We start from the raw sequence: 5,644 nt of genomic DNA, 5'->3' as shown, positions 1-5,644 counted from the left end.
GTTAAGAATCCACCTGGAATTCTGGAGACCTGGGTCTGATGCATGTATTGGGAAGATACCCTGCAAGAAGGTATGGCAACCCACTCCAGTATTCTTGCCTGGAGAATTCCATAGACAGAGGGGCCTGGCAGGCTACAACCCATAGGGTCACAAAAAGTCAGAGACTACTGAGTGACTAGGAACACAGCACACACACAGTAGACTATCAGCCCTTCCAAAGACCAATTTAAAGCTCAGTGTTACTTAGCCTCTATTTGAGAATTGTCTCAAGGAAAGATTTAACAATCCCATCCCCAATTCTCAATGCCACAACAATATAGCTATTTGTAATAGGTCCAGCCAGATTTGTCTAAGGGCTAAATGAGCTGAAGGACAATTAAATAACCTGAAATTTGCCTTTTTACCATTCATTTTTAGAAATCAAGGAATTAACAGATTCAATTTTAAAGCAGTTGTTAACTTGTTACAAATAAACACATATCTACATAACAACCATTGTCCAAAACAGTTTGATATAGGAATGAGGTCGTGGAAAATAAGCTAAGCTATTCCAGGAATATTTGAGTTGGATGAAATTAATATTGAATTATGTTTCAGAGAAGAAAATAACTTTTTTTGTTAGAGAAAATGTGACAAGGCCTTCAACATGAAGAGGAATGTTGAGTGTGATTAATAAGATGTAGTACTAGGTAACTATGGAAAGAATATGAAGAAATTTTATTAAGGTAGATAATATGGATTGAATGTAGTGTCCAAAATTATTGACAAATTAATCTAATGGTAGTGGGCAAGATAGTTTTTAGTCTGTGATTAATCTTTTTTTCAGCTACATATAATAAAGTGTACCTTGAAATTAAGCAAAAATCTATGAATTGAATTGAATTAGTTATTCAAATAAGTTGAGGATAAATAGTATTGTAAAGAAAATCTTACTGTTTTCTCCTGCTGCTGCTGTTAAGTCGCTTCAGTCGTGTCCGACTCTGTGCGACCCCATAGACGGCAGCCCACCAGGCTCCCCCGTCCCTGGGATTCTCCAGGCAAGAACACTGGAGTGGGTTACCATTTCCTTCTCCAATGCATGAAAGTGAAAAGTGAAAGTGAAGTCGTTCAGTCGTGTCCGACTCTTAGCGACTCCATGGACTGCAACCTACCAGGCTCCTCCATCCATGGGATTTTCCAGGCAAGAGTACTGGAGTGGGTTGCCATTGCCTTCTCCAGTTTTCTCCTATAGTGCCTTAACTAAAGAAGATCGTAAAACAGGTACAAGTCAAAAAGTAAAATAACACTGTTGGTGGGAATGCAAACTAGTACAGCCACTATGAAGAACAGTGTGGAGATTTCTTAGAAAACTGGAAATACAACTACCTTATGACCCAGCAATCCCACTACTGGCTATACACACCAAGGAAACCAAAATTGAAAGAGACACGTGTACCCCAATGTTCATCACAGCACTGTTTATAATAGCCAGGACATGGAAGAAACCTAGATGTCCATCAGCAAATGATGGATAAGATAGCTGTGGTACATATCCACAATGGAGTATTACTCAGCCATTAAAAATAATACATTTGAATCAGTTCTAATGAGGTAGATGAAACTGGAGCCTATTATACAGAGTGAAGTAAGCCAGAAAGAAAAACACCAATACAGTATACTAACGCATATATTTGGAATTTGGAAAGATGGTAATGATAAGCCTGTATGCGAGACAGCAAAAGAGACACAGATGTATAGAACAGGGTTTTGGACTCCACGGGAGAGGGTGAGGGTGGGATGATTTGGGAGAATGGCATTGAAACATGTATAATATATATGAAATGAATCGCCAGTCCAGGTTCGATGTATGATACAGGATGCTTGGGGCTGGTGCATTGGGATGACCCCAGAGGTACGGAGAGGGAGGTGGGAGGGGGGGTTCAGGATGGGGAACATGTGTATACCTATTGTAAAGTAATTAACCTCCAATTAAAATAAATGAATTTATATTTAAAAAAAGAAATAAATTGCTAGGTATTCAGTGGAGGAAAAAAAAAAAATACTATGCTCGCTCAGACAAGTGGGCTATGTGTGGTCCAAAGATGGATATAGGTTAAGGAAAACATGAGGTCATTGAAATAAGACATATGTAATTACATAGACTTGCAAGTTGTGCTAGCAGTAAAGAATCTGCCTGCCAATGCAGGAGGCGTAAGAGATGCAGGTTCCATCCCTGGTTTTGGAAGATCCTGTGGAGGAGGGCATGGCAACCCACTCCAGTATTCTTGCCTAGAGAATCTCATGGACAGAGGAGCCTGGCGAGTTACAGTTCATTTAATTGCAAAGAGTAGGACAGGATTGAAGCAACTTATCACATACTATCATTTATGATTTTACCTGACAAAACAATTTAATTTATTCTATAAAGCTTTAGTTCTCCAGGGCCTAACAAAATGAAAATTCTCATTAATCATATTAGTATTTTACTTTTTTAAAAAAGGCAAAAAATATTATCTTCACAATTTTACCCAAAACCCAATGATGCAATGCTTATAGCTAACTGAAAAAAAATTCTAAATCTATGACTTCATACATATCATCATCCACAGTTGCTACCACCACCTTCCCAAGTCAACTCCAAACAGGCATGATGTTTAAAGCACTCACTCACCCCTATCTATCTTCTAAAAAAAATACAGTTTGTATATTTCCATTTCCACATTTTTCTTCGTGCTCTTATCTGGTATATAACTGCCTCATATTTCATATCTTGTCTAATATTGCACTTCATTTGCATTCCAGCTGATGACTCAACCATCCATGGAAGCTCCTCTGATCCTGAAAAGGATTGATTCCACCAGGGTGGAATGCTTATTATTAGTTTCAAATTGAAGTTTGGGGCAGGAATTAAAAAAAAAAAAAAATGAAAGTGAAAGTTGCTGAGTTTTGTCTGACTCTATGCAACCTCATGGACTATACAGTCTATGGAATTCTGCAGGCCAGAATACTGGAGTGGGTAGCTTTTCCCTTCTCCAGGGGATCTTCCCAACCCAGGGATCAAACTCGGGTCTCTCACACTGCAGGTGGATTCCTTACCAGCTGAGCCATAGGGGAAGCCAAGGAATAAAGAATCATTACACAATCTCACAAAAAATTTATATTGGATTGATGGAAATTTTGCTCTCTCATAACTTTTCTTCTTTCCTGTGCTCTATAATTACAAAAACAAGTTTAATTCTTTTTTAGAGTCCTTCAAAAATTGGGATTGTTGCTATAAATATCTCAGGTTGCTGTTTTTCCAGACTAAACACATTAATTTGTCTTTAAGACATGATTTATAGACTTTTCAATACCTGGCCACCATCTCCTTAATGTATTATAATTATGTTCATCTGGTGTGATAAAGTAGTATGGACCTTTCTGATGATGTGATTAAATGGAGAAATATATCAAGTTCATTAATGAGAAACTTAACATTATTATTAAAATGTCAAATCTATCCACATTCATGTAATCTTTTAGCAAAATTATAATTCAATATGTGATTTTAAGGTTGAAATGGAAGAATAAATACCTAACAGAAAAACCAATAACATTTTTAAAGGCAAAGCTAATGTATAGGAGCTATATATAATCAAATCTCAAATTAATTTGTTAGAGCTCAGAATAGAAAAAAAGTGAAAGTGTAATTATATAGTATATATGCATATTTATCTGTATTAACTTGATAAACATTATTTCAAATAGTAACAAAAGAAAATATTCCTTCTTAAATAGTGTTACAGTATTGACTATGTAAAAAATAAATGGAATTTTATTTGGAATTCATACCACTAAATAAATTTCAGAATATATAAAAACCTAAATACTAAAAAAAACCCTCCACAAGAAAGTATAATTATACTAAGTCAGTCCTTGTACTTATTTCTTTGCTCTTCAGTCTTCTAAAGTTTTCATGGGATTCATCATTGAATGAACATCTTATATACCGGATTATTACTTTTACTATAAAAGCAAGCCTCATGTCATATATATTTAATATTCTCCCTTGAGTCTTAAATTACTCATTACTTTCTATTTCTTTGCTTTTCTTTTGAGCATCACATTTCTAAAAACTTTCTGTACCCCCACATTCAACTTCTTGGCATCCATTTTCTCTTCAACTCTTTTCAAACTGCGCTTTATCCCATTTTCTGCTTTAAAATTGTTCTCTGTGCATAGCTCATTATTGCCTATCACTTGCCATGAATTTTGGTCAAGATTCCATCCTAATTGTGTTCAATGTTGCAGCAACAATAGGTAAAGTTAACCATTTCAATCTTGATCATTCCCTTGTCCCATTTCCCATGGCCCACACTCAACTAGATTGTCTGATATTTTTGCTGTCTTGAACTCTTTCTTATAAATTTAAATTTGGCATGGTTTAAGATTTTATTGTTTTAGTTTCTGCATGTGCATTCACTTCCTAAGTGATCTCATTTTGTTTCATGATCTTTAAATATTACTTATACACCTCAGAATTTCCATTTGAATCTTGTATGTAACTATCCCTTAGCCATCTCCAAATTAACAACACTCTCCATTCTAATTTACAAACTTTGCTTAGTGTTTCTTATCTCTGTAATGAGATCCTCTATCCATTTATCATCATGCCCCACATTTAATAATCATGCAGGATATTTTTCTTCACATGTTATATCCAAATATGACAGGAAATTATATTTACTATGATAGACAAAATAATCCTCAAACCTAGCTCTTCTTGAAAGATCTAGAACTAAAATCTAGTCTCAGCAACATTCTCCTCATAGAGAAAACAGAGATTTCCAGAAAAACATCTACTTCTGCTTCATTAATTACCTTAAAGTTTTTAACTGTGTGTATCACAACAAGTTATGGAAAATTCTTACAGGTATGGGAGTAACAAACCACCTTCCCTTTTTCCTGAGAAACCTGTGTGCAGGTCAAGAAGCAACTGTTAGAACAGACATGGAAAAACAGACTAGTTCAAAACTGGGAAAGGAGTATGACAAAGCTGTATATTTTCACCTTGCTTATTTAAATTATATGCAAAGTACATCATGTGAAATGCCAGGCTGGATGAATCACAATCTGGAATCGAGATTGCCAGGAGAAATGTCAAAAACCTCAGATATGCAGATGATACCACTGTAATGGCAAAAAGTGAAGAGGAAACAAAGAGTTTTTTGATGAAGGTAAAAGAGGAGAGTGAAAAGGCTGACTTTAAACTCAACATGGGCTTCCCTGATAGTTCAGTTGGTAAAGAATTCCCCTGCAATGAAGGTGATCCTGATTCAATTACTGGGTGGGGAGGATTTGCTGGAGAAGGGATAGGGTACCCACTCCAGTATTCTTGGGCTTCCCTTGTGCCTCAGCTGGCAAAGAATCTCCCTGCAATACAGGAGACCTGGGTTCAATCCCTTCCCTGCACTGGGAAGACCCCTTAGGGAAGAGAAAAGCTACCCACTCTAGTATTCTGGCCTGATAATTCCATGGACTGTGTAGCCCCATGGGGCTGCAAAGAGTCAGACACGACTGAGTGACTTTCATTCAAAATCAACATTAAAAGAACACCAACAACTAAGATCAATTCTTCTAGTCCCAACATTTCATAGCAAATAGAATGTGGAAGTAGTGACATTTT

This window comes from Bison bison, unplaced genomic scaffold, assembly GCF_000754665.1.
Source record: "Bison bison bison isolate TAMUID 2011002044 unplaced genomic scaffold, Bison_UMD1.0 scf7180017864130, whole genome shotgun sequence".
NCBI classification, from domain to species: domain Eukaryota; kingdom Metazoa; phylum Chordata; class Mammalia; order Artiodactyla; family Bovidae; genus Bison; species Bison bison.
This window is presented reverse-complemented; position numbering follows the sequence as displayed.